Source organism: Mustela nivalis, assembly GCF_964662115.1.
Source record: "Mustela nivalis genome assembly, chromosome: 7".
Lineage (NCBI taxonomy): Eukaryota > Metazoa > Chordata > Mammalia > Carnivora > Mustelidae > Mustela > Mustela nivalis.
In genome coordinates, this window is record NC_139026.1 from 10,420,205 (window position 1) to 10,435,541 (window position 15,337).

The following is a 15,337-nucleotide window of genomic DNA, read 5'->3' on the forward strand; positions in this document are numbered from 1 at the left end:
CATGCTCTGGGCCCAGCTCCACATTCCTGACTCAGAGAGGATCTCCCTCTCTTCACCCAGGCAAGGGCTCTTCTGAAACCTTTATGGACTCTGGGAGGCAAGAACATTTGGAGAAAGACAGAGGGGAGGACATGAATAAGAAAAATAGATGCGATCAACAACTATTTACTGAGCAAGGCATTTGGAAGACAGAGGTAAGATGGCAGGATGAACTTCAGCTGAAATTCCCCATCCTACTCCAGACATACTCCAGACATATTATCCAGCTGGCTAATACTTTTTTTTTTTTTTTTAAGTATTTTAAACATATAGAACCTAGCTCACAAGCAAGAACGTGTAGCGTTTGGGTTCTAAGAGAGGGAGAACCTAGACCAGAGAGAGGGCCTGGTGCCTCACACTCCATGGGAAAACTGAGGGTGGATATGGGTTAGTGGGGCTGAGACTTTAATTCCTAATCTGGAACTAGGTACGTCTGGGCTACGTGTCCTGCTGTTGCCAAGAAGTCAAATCTGAGTTCCCAGTGTGAAGCCAGTAGTCAGAACTGAGTAGAGGACCAGCCCTTCCCAGCTATCAGCCTGGGGTTCCTGCAGGAATTGAGATACTCTCCCAGGTCTTGGGTAGAACAAAGGGTATAGACACCAGATCAGAGCCCCATGCCTGAAACATGCACTAGCATGAGGCTGGAATCCAAGCTACCCACATGGTGTGGAAATCCCAAGCCGAGGCATTACACTGAAGCAGTTTGGAATCCTCAAGCCTGTAAGAGACAATAAAACCACCCTGTGAACTCACAAATCAAAATGATGCTTTATATAAAGAACACCTACCCTATGAAAGACAGCTTACAGACTCAACATACAGAAGAGCTCACACCCGGAGAACTAGAGATAACATCAATAATGACTCCAACCCAGTCCCTGGTGTCTCAGGGCTCCCAGTCTACAGGATAAAGCAGCTAAATGGGGAATCACAGGACAGGGTGATGCAGCAGATGGGGTGGGCGTCTGTAATCACCAAGGGCTGCGAGCTCCCAGCCATGGCTGATGTCCATGCTGTCCTAGAGTTGGTCAGGAAAGACAGGAAGTGGCAATTTTAGCCAGAAGTGTGACCCAGCCCTGGCATGTGATTGTGGGTATCATCATGTGTGTATGATTAGAAACACGTAGAATTGCCCATTAATGTGCATGTAAACACATACAACTCTGTGTAGGGACATGGGAGTGTGTTTAGGTCACATCCACACGAGGGCACACTGCAGAGTGCACAGTAGTGAGACTGTGAGTACGAGAGGCTGGGTTTACATACTGGGATCTACGTGGGCCCGTCATGAGCGTGAATGTGAATGCCTTTGTAACATACAAACTCAGGAAACCAGCATGTTCTCTTTGATCCTTTCTTTACCCATCTGTAAAGTGGGCTTACTGAATAGTATTGAGCATTAATGAAAAAAATAATTATTGAGTAGACGCCTACCCCATCACGAAGTGCCTAGACAAATGGGGATTTCTTATTCTTGTTCCTAGTTTTCAGTGTGTGTGTGTGTGTGTGCGCACGCTTGTGTGCCTCAGGGATGACAAGCCCTCAAGTTCACCTTCCCAGACTTCTCAAGGTCTTGCCTTCCCATCCCTCACTCCCCCTACCCCTCAAGAAGCCTCATGTGTGTAGCCCTGACTCAGCCACTGGGCAGCCATCGCCACCTCTGCAGTGGTGGGGAGGGGTATAGGAATGGGAAGATTGTTCAGGGAAGTGCCCCAGGGCCCCTGGGGGGCCAGCTCTTCCCTCCCCTGCTCCTTCCCTGCCTGCCTGTGGTTCTGCTGAGTATGGGTATTTCTCTGGCTCCTTATACACAGAACATTGCTGCTAATTTTATGCCCAAGCTCTGATACAGTGTAATTTGAGGCCAGACACTCTGTCAGCAGTAGGCATCCATCCCGGGGCTGCTGCAGGAGTGGAGAACGAGGCAGAAGACTAGCCAGCAAGGGGAGCCAAACTTTGCACACATTCCATTAAGCCGGTATTTATTGAGCCTTTCTGGGGAGGTACAAAGAAATGCCTGAAGTGACCTCCAGCATATCAAGAGCTGACTTCTGATAACCGCCACTGGCCACAGCCTTGGAGTAAATAAGAGTCATTGAACAGTGGGATCTGTAGCTCCCGCCCAGGCCCTGGAGCTCCAATTTTATTCCTAGAAGAAAGCACCCCTGGCCTTCTCTTCCCCAAGTTACTTTGAGAGCACACCCAAACCCAACAACCTGGAGATTTGAATCTGGAGGAAAATTGCTGGGGGAGGAGGTGGGAAAAGGGACCAAGCAAATGACAGTTGAGTGACAGCCTGACAGTGACGAGGAGGATGGAATGCTAAAAGAAATCATGTGTAAGAAGTCAACAACAAAGACAGAGGCCTCTCCGAGAAGGGGCATCGCTGCATGATGGCCGATGTCCTTTTGTAACCCCATCTCCAAGGCAGGGCTCCATATGTTCAGGACACACCCGAGGGATTCCCAGAGGACTGGATGGGACTGAGGCCTGGCTCTAAAACTCAGAACCTGCACAGCACTCTTCAACCCTGACTCATTCCAGTGCTGGCAGATCCGAGCTAGAGCACCGCCCTCGGTCGCAGCCTCCGAGGACCTGATGGTCAGTAGGGAGAGCTCCAGCCCTGCGGACAGTGACAGGTGGGGGCCAGGGAGGAGGCAGGACCAGGCGGTGCCCCAGGAGCTCCTTTTGGGAGCTCAGCACATGCCTGCTGCCTGAGTCAGCGGCTCCCCTAGGGAAGAGAAGGAAAATCTCAGATTAGGCTGAGCAAGATTCCTGGGGATCCCTCACGCACTGAATTCCCCAATCTTGACCCACATGTGTCTCTCCTTGTAATTTATGAGGGGAGCTTCACTGGATCTCCTCCCTGAGCCGTAAATAGCCACCCCTGGCAATCCCCAGGGAGTGGTATTTGAAGACAGAGGGTGTGGATGAAGCCAATGGGACAGCAAGCTCCATGAAGGCAGAGGGCTCTGCCTTCTCTCTGGTGCCCCGGCTTGCAGCAGTGCTTCGTGTGCAACTCATGTGCCCCAGCTCTGGCATGTGGCCTACCGGAAGTTCATTTCTCTTGTTCATTTTTCTAAGTGAAGATGATAATATTTGTTTCCCAGGATGGCTACATCACTCATTGTTTCAAAATGTATTGAGCACCTACTATGTGCCAGACGCCCAGTGTGTGCCCGGCTCCAGACAAAGATAATTGTCCTTGGGATGCAAACTTTCTGGAAATGTGTTCAATGGGAGGATGAAGGCCAAGTGCTTAGTACAGCACCCACACACAGAAGGTGGTCAGTAAATTACAAATGTTAATATTGTTATTACTGAGGATAATATTCTTGGTATGGGTTGGACCCCTCCTGGTCTAGCTCCCCAGGCACACTTTGTTCCTCTGGATCTTAAAACTGCTCACATCAGATTCTAATTTTTCCCCACATTCCTCTAACCTACTCTCCCTGCACTTGACTTTATGGAAACAGCTTTGGACATAATCGACATGTTGACAGAAACAGACCACCAGGAGGCGCCGCGAATCAACATCCCGGTTGCCTCTCTGCAGCGTCACCTAGAGGAGGAATCCATGAACCGCCGTAGAAGGAACAGCCCCACTTAGAGGGTCAAGCTGAGAGCTGGGGGACGGGGCGGGGCGGGGCGGGGCGGGGAGGGGGGGAGCCCTGTGTGCTGAATCCCACAGTCCTCCCCAAAAGGGCCCGGCGGTGGGAATCTGAGCAGGACTCGTGAGAAGATGCCCGCAGAGGCTAAGGATCCTGAACCTCCTCTTCACTGGTCAGAAACAGGCACCAAGACGCACTGGGTTTATGGTTTCACCATCCCTTCCCCAGAAAATTGCATGAATATATAAGTTAGCACTTGCAAAATCTAGGAACCGTGCCCGGCCCACAGTCTAGCCCAGTACATGTCGGCTCCAGTTATTGCTATTTAATCCTCACACCTACCCCCATAAAAGAGGTCATATTTTTATCCCTGGTCTGGAGAGGAGGAAACAGTTTCTGCAGGATCCGGAGCCTGAACCACAGTGACTTAGGGAGTGAGCGGCAAGGTAAGATTTTGACCCCAAATCCGGAGGGCTCCAAAACACAGTCACTGTGTCGGACTGGCCCCTATTCCACAGGCACGCACCTAACATCCACCCCGCCCAGGTGTGAAGGAAACAGGAATCCGGCTCGGTTGCCGCCCTCACCGAGCTCCCCCTGCGGTGGAATTACACACATAAACACGGGGGCATGAATACACACACGCACAGACATCGAACACACACAGGCGTATACACAGAAGCATGTGTGTACACACACGTACACACTCGCGCGCACACACATACATGTGCACAGAACAAGGCACGATTTCAGAAGCCGGGAGATACGGAGAATCCAGTTTCCCCGGTTTCACGCCAAGCGCTGTTTTCAGCCCCCAGGGGGTCACAAACACAGATGTCTCCAGACGGAGCCAGGGTAGAAAGGCAAGGGGCGGGGAGGCGGTGGCTTAGCGTCTGCCTCTGCAGGCCATCACCTTCCGCACAGAACTCCAGGGATTCACACAATTCTCAGTTTGAACCTGACCTTCCAGCTTTTCATGGAGGTCTGCCTGACAGGGTCCTATGGAACTTGTTTTAGTAGCCGTCTGTTGGCTTGATTTACAGCTTCACGGGTGTGGATACCCGGTGCCTGGGTCCCCATTGATACTATGGCTCCTGTCCCTGCAAGTGGTGGGGTCAGTAAGCAGGACAGATGGACTCGTAGGCCGTAGTTTTCCTCTGGAATTCATTCAGAGAGGATAGAGAATCCATCACGGTCTTTAAATAAAGAGTATGTAATCTAATGAACTTTTGTTTTTTAAGATTTTATTTATTTCACAGGGAGAGATCACAAGTAGGCAGAGAGGCAGGCAGAGAGAGAGGAAGGGAAGCAGGCTCCCCACTGAGCAGAGAGCCCAACTCTCTGGGCTCAATCCCAGGACCCTGAGATCATGACCTGAGCCGAAGGCAGAGGCTTAACCCACTAAGCCACCCAAGTGCCCCTGATGAACATTTTTTAAAGATCCCTTTGCTGAGGAGACAGTAGCTCACAGGAGGTGGCTTTGGAAGTAAGTAGACTAAATGCCCCCTGCTAACAGCTTTCGGATTCGATTTTTAAAAATCAGGTTTATCAGGTGTCATTGACATAGGGTAAAACTCACCACCTAAGTGCATACAGGTCAATGGGTCTCAACAATCACGTAACTAACAACAACACAATAGAGGTCATTCCCATGATCCCCAAAAGATCTCTCATGCCCCTTGCCGAGACCTCCCTGCCCTGCTTTCTATTATTCTATCTTGTCATTTCTGAAATTTCACACAAATGGAATCACAGCGTATATGGTCTTTTGTGTCTGGCTTTTTTCCCCAGAGAATCAGGCTGTTGGTATTCATTGATGTTGATGCGTACATCACAGCTTTGTCCTTTTTATGACCGAGTAGTCATCTCTTCTACGGATAGACCACAGTTGCTGATCCTTTCACAAACTGATGGACATTAGGGCTGCTCCGGGTTTAGAGTTATTAAAACAAAGCTGTGACAGACGTTCCAGCATTAAGGCTCACGTGAACCTGTGTTTCATTACTCATGGGTAGAGGTCTAAGAGTAGGGGGCTGAATCCTACGGTGTTTAACTTTAGAAGGAAACTGTTTTCCAAAGTGGTTGTATCCTTTTACATCCCCACCAGCCAGTGTATCAGGAAGTTGACGGGCGAAGGTTCTGGGTCCATACTGGCTCCAAGACTCCAGGTCTGTGAACGTGAGGGCGGGGCTGGGGGAGCAGGGGGGGATCTAAATGCAGTCATAGCCTCTGGGCTGGCTCTTAAACTGTCTCCTCTCCACTTCAGACCTACCCTTCTATGCTCAGCTTTTGGGAGCTGGTGTTGGGTCTCTAAACCACATTTGCTGTTTGGAAGACTGATTCCCATTCGTTCCTGCCAAGAGTAGCTCCTCCCAGGAGACCAGAAGGATGGAGAGGAGGAAGGCATTCACTCCTTGCTGTTTGCTCCCTGTACCCAACAGCACTGCCCTGGAGGTCAGTTCTAGTTTTTTCCCCACATCCCCAGCATAAGCCTCACAATCGCCTCCTCGGAGGTCTGAATTTCTGAGTCCCAGCTCCCTGTAGGGACCTTCTCCAAGCTTCTGAGGCACCAACATCAGCTGAGCACCCCCCCTCACCTGTTCCTCCTCCAAGCTTCTAGGTTGTGATAACCCCACTCTCCTCCTTCTGTTCCCTCCCCCAGCGGAAGCAGGTGCACTATCTGCTTACTGCAATACTGCAGTGTTCCTTTCGCTTTTCCGTCCTCCAAGATCTGTTCAACCAATCCCCTGTATTACATGCTCACTGCTAAAATAATTTGAGCTCTTTCTGTTTTCCCAACACGCAGCCAGCCCACTAGGACACAAGTCCAGCCTCTGGGTAGGGCGTCCCCAGGGAAGCAGGACCATCAGGCAGGAGGAGCCCGTGCTGGGAGCAGAAGCTCATCAATGACTCTTTGAAGGCTGGCGGTGGCTTCTAGCTCTAGCTCTCATGGATTGGGGGACCCTAACCATAAGAGCTGGCTTCTAGACTTCCCAGCCCTTCCCGCTGAGGAAGGGGAATCCATCATGGTATGTAATAGGTGAGTATGTAATTGTGTGCCAGGAGCACCTGTGGGTCAAGGACTACCGCATTCATCTGTGAATCTCCAGTATCCCAAATGGGCTCCACGAGTGTGTGTGGCAGGTGGAGGAAGGGCGTGAGGAAGGGGGCAAAGCAGGTGGGTGGGCTCACAGGCCGCATCTCCTCCTCTGGGCTCTGGCCTCCAGGTTCAGGGAAGAGCTTCCTCTGTCCCAGCCCACAAGGAGCACTAACTAACTGCCCAGCATGCCCCGGAGCCCGGAACCACACACCCCGGAACCGGAGAGCTTTGCAACAGGAGGTCCTGGAAATTCTGTAACTGCCCTTCATCCTCTCACTCTTTGGCAATCTGCTCCCACCCCCGCACCCCACCCCCAAGGCCCTGAGGGTGTCTGCCCTCTGCGCACCCCACCCCTGCCCCGGCGCCCTTGCCCAGCCCTGGTCTCCGCCGATTGCTTCAGTTTCCCTGTACCCACGTGCTCCCCAGTTCCTCCTCCACGTCTGGCGGCCCCTTTCTGGGCTCCTCCTGCATCTACTTCCTCAGTCCCCTCCCCACACACCCGGGCTCTCACTGGCTCCGGGCTTCATCTACTCCTGTGCCCCTTTTACCAGCCGCTCCCCAGGGGTGCTCCAGGCCCCTGCATCCAACTGCCTCCAGGCCCCCAGCGCCCCCAGATGCCCCCCAGCTCTGCAGAGCACCCTTCCTCCTGCAACCTCTGTCTCTGCCGTTCAGCCAAGGCAAAGACTTGGAGGTCACGCGGCTTCCTCGCCCCCCCTTGGCTGCGATGGCCAATCCCCAGGAAAGTGTTTCACCTCCAGATGTCCCCCAGCTGCCCCCTCGCTCCAGCCCTACAGCCTCCTGTCTTGCCGGAGCTGCTCCCCCAACCTTCCCGCCCCACCTCAGCCCTGCCTCTCTCTTCCCACCGGCTGCAGGAGGCCCTTCCTGGAAAGAACTAACTGAGGTTTCCAGCTCTCCAGCTCTCCGGAGAACCAGTCCAGCTTGCTGTCACCCAAGCCTGACTCTGCCCTTGTCCCTCTCCTGTTCCAGCTCAAGTCCGTGTTTGCGGTTTGCTGATGCCCCGTGAGGCCCACACCCTGTCTGCTCGGCCAACCCCTGTTTCTCCTGAAAGACTATGCACCCTCCCCTGGAAAGGCGTTCTAGGATTGAAAGGTGTTGTCTGCCCGGCACACAGTAAGTGCTTAAGACGAGGAAGTTGGGGTTATCATGGGGGCTCCTACAGCCCCAGGGACCCCAACAATGATCCCTGAGTTGCTGCTTTCATGCCTCCCCCTCATGGTGGCATCTGATGCTCAGACCACTCAGACCAGTGTTGCAGTGGAGAGGACGGTCATCCTGTCCCATATCACTTAATAGCAAGACGGAGACCTTCTCCGAGCATCTCACCCTAATTCTTCCCACGAGTCCCCTTCCTCTAGTAAGAGGAGGAAGAGGGGCCTTCTCTCCTCTGCGGCCACACCCTCCCTCCCAAACCCGGCCTCCCTGAGTCCGGCAGCGTCCCACGTAGGCAAGCCCCTCTCCCCTTACTCCCCTTGGACCACATTTGTAGACCTTTAGGGAAGAGCGGAAGGTGGAGGGGTGACCAGAAGGGTGATGGGCTCTTGCAGGGGAGCTGCAAGAAACCGCTCGCCAGCTGTCTCTGTCTTTGGGCCCCAAGCATTGCCTCTTATGCGAGCCTTCCCTTCCAACTCTCCCCCCTACCCAGCGGCTCTGACTACACCTGTTACTTCTGTTCCTCGAGTGGTCAGTGTTGGATTAAAAGGCACAGGCACCGCAACAAGGAAGAGGAGGACTGAAAAGCTCCCGCCCGCTCGCTCCCACCCCAAGGGAACTACTGGAAGCCTTCCGTGATTCCCTCTAAATTCCTCTGTATTTCTGAACAAAAGGCTTATGGTGCTGTTTTTGACTGATTGATTGACTGTCAAACATGATCCCTCACTTTCTTCTTATAGTAAAGGAGGATTCAGTGTTCTTTTTTCTGCTGCATTGTATTCAGTCTTTTTTTTTTTTTCTCTCTTTGGAAGCTTTTGGAAATTTCTCTTTATCTGTGATCTTCTGGGTTAACATGATGATGTGTGGATTGTTTCTTGCTCATTTTACTACTTCTATGATAGGCCTAACTCAATGTGGACACTCGGGATCGTCAGTCTGGGGAAGCTTCCTTGGACTGTTTTTTGTTGTTGTTATTGTTGTTGTTGTTTATATAATTTTCTCTGCTCTCTCTCTCTCCCTTTTAAAAAAAATTTCTAAGGAGCGCCTGGGTGGCTCAGTGGGTTAAGCCTCCACCTTCAGCTCAGGTCATGATCTCAGAGTCCTGGGATCAAGTCCCACATTGGGCTCTCTGCTCAGCAGGAAGCCTGCTTCCCCCCTCTCTCTCTGCCTGCCTCTCTGCCTGCTGGTGAGCTCTCTGTCAAATAAATAAATAAAATAAAAAATCTTCAAAAATAATTTCTAAGTCAGATGGCAGACCCCCTGATTGCTTCTCTTGGGCTGTTCCTTCCTTTCCTCTTTTCCATCTTCATTTCTTCCTGTTATATCCCAGGAACTAGTTCTGTGACCTACTTTTTAAATCTGCCATCGAAATTCCTATTTTGGATGCCTTATATTAAATTTCCAAGACCTCTCTCTTGCTTTCTGATTATTCGGTTGTCATAGCATCCTCTTCTTGTTTATGGATTGTATCAGTCAGCTTTTGCTGTGTAACAAACAAACCCAGAAATCTCCAGTGGGATCAAATAATAAGCACTTCTTCTTTTCTTTTTTTCCTTTTTTTTGCTCCTGCATCTGTGGTTTGACTGGAGTCATTCTGATCCAGGTGATTCATTCTTGAGTCCAGTCTAGAGGGACAGGGTTTTTTTCCAGGCACTTCTTTTATCTTTTTCACTTGGTGTCTCTGTTGCACATCCGCAGCTTTCCTGATGTGTCTAATACTCTTGGGTTGTTCGTTAACACTTAAGACAAATGTACTAAAAAGGCTTATCAGAAGCTCTCCAAGTGCATGGGAGGGTTTATGGACTGACAGAGGTCTGTTTTGTTTTTGTGTCAGGACGGAAAAGCAGCTACATTGTTGGGAACTCTGATTATGATGGTGCTCATGAGTCTTTTTCTCTAGGAAATTCTCCAGTAACTTGTCTGGCAGCTGCCAGTCTTTGCTTAGGATGTAGGAACAGGCTCGGGTTCCTTGGGAGCAAGAGGACCAGGAAGATGTTCTGACCATTTGGGATGCAGACTTCCAATTAGTATCCTGTTTTCAACCCTATGGCTTATCCCCACCCTCTGTCATGCCAGTGATCTTGGTGTCCTGAGAGTTTCCTCTCTACCGTCTTCAGAGACTGAACCTCCTGCAGGAGGCTCACTGGTAAGCCCTTGGCCGTCAGCTCTCATCTCACACCATCACCATCATCCCCTCCACCAGCTCCCCTTGATTCTGGACCTCACTGGAGTTCAAGGCTCACTCTGTTTCCTTCTCACCGGGGTGCCCTTTGCCTACTGAGTTCCTTCGGCCTTTCTAAATATGGCACCATCATTCCAAACAAAGCCCCTTCCAAAAGTGTGTTGCAATCTCTCATCTCGTGATACCTCCTTTCTATTCCCCACTTTTGTGGGATCATGCTTTTTCTACTTTTCCTCTATAATGTCAGTAAGGGCTCAGAAGGGAAAAGACACCAACCCCCACCTTTCCTCTGCAGATGGTTTCTATCTTTGCGTGTACATAAACATCTTCCTTCCAGACTCTGCCCAGGAGATTGCCCCTTTTTAATGACCCCAGAATTAACCAAGGCCTTTTCCTGAACTAGGAAGTCATCGTTACCACCTCCTCCAGGAGTGAAGTGTGACCGACGTTCCGTTTTTCCAACTGGTCATGTGATTTTTAAAAAAATTTTTCTTTGTATTTTGCCTCTCTTTACAGGTAAGGAACTTGTCTCTTGGATTGGAGAATGAATTGCCTGGGGCCCAGCATGCCACCTGATGGAGAGCGCCCGCCATGGTGAACAGGAAGACACAGAGCAGAGGAGTTTGCCCTTTGGAGACAGGCATCCAGAGGCTGGTGCAAGGTCACCCAGGTCCTGTCCAGTCCCAGAGCGCTCCATCCTTGCCACACAAGGAGCAAACAACACCCTTCACTTTTTGATGTGATTACTGAACTCTTGTCTCAAAGGTTAATGCAGTTTGCAAACATATTTGGATGAAGGTCTCAGGTGTCAAATCATGACTTTTCATGCCACCCCCTGCTGTCTGCGTTCTGTAAGCTGGGAAAGATGAGAAGAACGGGCTGAGAGCCCCCTGTCCTCATCCTGAGTGGGCAGCCCCGGGCTGAGGGGCCTTTAAGCTAAAGAACTGGGCCAGATGGGTGTCCACAGTGCCATGTGGGGAGGGAGACTTTCCAAGCCCTGTGGACAAATTCTGGAAAAAACGGGTCACCCGGACCCGGAGCAGGCTTCAAAATAAGAGCCTCCAAATAGTGATTGGCTGGAGGTGGGACAGGGCCGGGGGGGAGCCGGGGAGAGGGAAGCAAATGGAGCCAGGGATGGGGAAGGAGCTTTCTGTGGAAACAGGCACTGCCATACCATTGCTAAAATACTGCAATGCTTCCAAACCACTGTGTTAAAAAGCACTGCTCTTTGGAGCCTGTGCCCCACCCCTTCTATCTCCCTGGACCCCCCCAAACCTCTTCACAATCTGTCAACTAAAGGATTAATGCCTGGTCCATCAGGAGGCCTGCAGACCAGACAATTGTGGTTACAGATTTTGAATACGACCCCTGGAAAAAATAATGCCATGAACTGACATGGACTCCACACTGCCTTATGGAGCCCTTACGTTATGCACCATCCCACAGGCCCAGCGTTAGCCAGGGTCTACCCGTCCCCCTCCTGCACACCTGGCTCCCTCTGCTAGGCCCCAAGCAGATAGGCCCCAAATCAGGGGAGGCTCAGAGATCTAAGAGATGGTTCATTTCACGGAAAATGGAGCAGGAAGGGAGAGAGGGGAGGAGAGGCAGATAGGTCAGCAGGGGACAAACCAAGGAGAAACTCGCAAGTTAAAGTAAGGGTCTGAGCTTTATCCAGCAGCCCAGGAGCAGTCACGGAGGAGCTGAGCAGGACTGGTGCCAGAGCTGATTTGTGTTTCTTTCAGAACACCATGGAAGCCCAGGGGAAGATGGGTTGAAACAGGGCAAGCCCAGAAGCCGGCAAATTAGGTATCTGGCCGAGTATGTATCCAGGGGAGGGTTGAGAGATTCTAAGGAGAGGGGCAGTGGAGAAGGACAGACAGAGGGCAGGGTCACAACATGTGCGGCTGGTTCCATAGAACCACACTGTGTACCGTGCAAGTTCACAATCATCCCCGTCGGAAAGACTAGGGGTGTTAAGTCTACAGAACGGAACCAGGAGCCCACCTTTACCCAAGTGTGCTCAGCGCTGCTCCAGAGGCTTCCCGTGTAAAGGACCCAGTGGATGTACACTCCCGTGATTTCCATTTCACAGATGAGGATACAGAGGCAAAGAGGGTTATGTAATCAGCCCAAGGTCAGCTACGTGGAGGCAGTGGGTCAGGATGATCTCAGACCATGTGAGACGAGAAAACTCAGACAGGGACTCAGGCTGGTTTTAAAGACACATAGATTCATTCATTCTGTGCATCTCTAAAAGAAAAGCCCAAGAACTCAAGGTGGAAGAGACTAGAAGGAAATGCCAGACCGATACAAGGAGTTTTCCAAAAATCCTTGTGAAGAAGTAAGCCATTAGTCGACGGCAGTTTGCAAGAGTGACGCCATGGAGGGTGACCCACCCGGAAAAGAGGGACATTCCCGAGAAAAGAACCGGAAGTTTGGCTAGGAGGGGAGCTCTGGATGTAGATTCACTGGGTCCACACCCCCGATTGCTACCTACCAGCAGAGTGACATAGGGAAATTTACTTAGCCTCTCTGTGACTCAGTTTTGTCATCTGTAAGGTGGAGCTAAGAACAGTGTCTCTCTCATAGGATGGTTAAGTTAAGTGACTTAATATAAGAACTTACCATTATCAGCACCATCACATCCCCTGGACGTGGGTGGCAAATGACTCCGGCTTTGGGGACACCATCCAAGAGCTCGTTAATGAGGAAGAACAACCTTCCTCTGGATTCTTTTGAGGGTCAGGCTGCAAGCAAGTTCCAAACTCTAGATGGTGAGCTGTGCCAGGATTGCTTTAACTCATGCCCTCTTTGTGTTTGTTTCTTAGCTGTCCTCTCTTAGGGTTTAAAAGTTAAAAGTCTTTTGACAGTTTCAGGTTGATGCCACCACTCTAAGGATAAATGCAGGAAGGAGTTCGGGGCCTCAATTGGGAACATTAAAAGGATGTCAGTGACCCCTTCCCAGCCATTGAGGCCAGAATGGAGGTGCTGGGAGGGGTCAAATTCAGACTCGAGGGAAAGTCTGTCCATTGCCTCCTGGACACTGGCCCTTCCAGGCTCATTATGCTCACACCCTTGCCTGTCAAAGTGATAAAAATAGAAAACCAAAACCAAGAGGTGGGAAATAGCTCAGTAAGTCATATGAGAACATCCGTCTCATGTCTTCATGGTGAAGCCCTATTTCTGATGTAAAATGCAAAAACCAGACAATCTGATTCTGACTCTCCTCCTCCTCCTCCTCCTCCTCCTCCTCCTCCTTCTTTTTTTCCTAAGACCTAGGTCCAAAGAACAGTTACTGCCCCAAATCAAATTTACCTTGTACACCAGCCAGGGTCCAGCCCCCATAAGAAAGCACACTAGTTATTTTAACAGAGAGAATTTGCTTTAGGGAATTGTTTGGACAGGCGTTGGAACCTAGAAGGTCAGAGAGGGGACTTCACAGAGCTGGGATCTGGACCTCTTGAGGAGGGGACACTATCCAGCTGGCTCTGGGACATTGAGGGAATGCAATGGGGTTTGGGGAGTGCTGGAAAAAATTGAAGATGGTTACCAAGTGCTGCCGCGAAGATGAAGGGCCATTGTTAAGGTGAAGAAGTGAGGCTAGTCCCTCCTCAGGAGGACTGCAAGCAGAAGAACAAGGCCTGCCCCCCCCCCCCCGCCGTCCAACCTGCAGTCTCTCTCTAGCGCCCCCTAGTGGCATAGCCTAAGACACAACAGTTGGTTGCCTAGAAATGGGTTTGCAGGGTCCCAGGCGCTGTGCCACAAGGTGAATCACAGAAAAGTGTGGGTTTGGGGTTGAGGAAAGCGTAATAACCAGCACACTCCGGAAGGAAGACTGTTTTCACCACTGGGACTTGCAAAGAAATGACGACCCACAGAACTTGGAACAACTCCCAAAGCATAACCTGGAGGGATAACAATTCTTTGAGAAATAAATTCTGATTGAGCACCTCTTTATGTGCCAAGCACTGTGCTGGGTGCTAGGGGGGAGGTTTGGAACAAAAGATCTTCAAGGTTGCATGTTCAAATGTTGGCTTTTTCTCACCAAAAAAAATTACAAGGCAAATGCTGGCTTGATTATTGCCTAGAGGGTGACCTCCTATGAGTCACAATTCTGACTTTGATCTCTTTGATCATAAAATTCACCAGTGGTCACCTTATGTGTAGACCTCAGAGCATACCTAGAACAACTGCGTGAGCTAAGGAATGTAGAGTACCCACACCTAGTGGCCTCCAGCTGCTCCTTCCTCTCCTCCTCCTTTTCACTCTCCCCAGCTTGGTCCCTACTCTGCTCCTGGTCTTCCTTCTTTTCCTCCTCTTCCACCACCACCAATACCACCACCATCATCACCATCACCACCATCATCACCATCACCATCATGTTCATCGCCATCATCACTACCAAAACCACCATCACCATCATCATCATCACCATCCTCACCATCATCATCATCACCACCATTACCATCACCATAATGATCATCATGATTATTACCATCACTATCATCATCACCATCACCACTACCACCATCACCATCAGGGATCATTACCATCATAACCATCATCAACATCACCATCATCACCGTCATCACCATCTCCACTATCACCATCATCATCATCACCATCATCATCATCATCATCATCATCACTGGCACCTGCTACTTAGATTCTGTATCAAATGCTTTAAATGCATTATTTTATTTACTCACAACAATCCTATAAGATGAGTAAATTATTACCTATATTTTATAGATAAAAAGCCCAAGTCTCAGAGAGTAAAACAACTCACTCAAAATCACAATACAGAATGGGAATATTCCCTCCATTTTACAAGTGAAAACACTGAGGTCCAAAGAAATTCTACGTCTTGTCCTAAATCATCACACAGTTTAGCAGATGACAAAATCATTCAGATCAATCCTCAGACTGCATGTCTGGAGTATTGCTTGCCCAAAACCCTTTGCAAGTTTTTCTATTTTGTTTTATATTATTCATAATTCTATATATACATATTATATTATACATATTGTACATAATATATGTTTACATTATACATCATACATAATACATTTTTTAAGCCAGAAAATAAAAATGGGTTACTCACCTTGTGAGCTAGCTTAACCTCATAAACGTTTTTTAATACAAATAAATTATATATGGTAAACAAACAAAAAAAAGAAACAACTTTTAAATTTCCAACGATGGAAATTTAAATGGTTTATAGCTTATTTTGTTGTT

General features: G+C 49.8%; 1 long non-coding RNA gene across 3 annotated transcripts in view; it reads left to right on the top strand.

Annotated features, from left to right (window-relative positions):
• LOC309869348 overlaps positions 1-14,045 on the top strand; it is a 15,867-nt gene extending 1,822 nt beyond the window's left edge. Inside the window, exons 1-3 of one of the 3 annotated variants that reach the window (XR_014314125.1) lie at positions 5,914-6,101; positions 7,735-7,878; positions 10,616-10,927. This is a non-coding gene — a long non-coding RNA (uncharacterized lncRNA). Of the gene's footprint in view, positions 1-5,913; positions 6,102-7,253; positions 7,439-7,734; positions 7,879-10,615 lie in introns of those variants that run through there. The other 2 variants (XR_014314126.1, XR_014314124.1) reach the window with 2 other exon arrangements.
• The last annotated feature ends 1,292 nt before the right edge of the window (positions 14,046-15,337 follow it).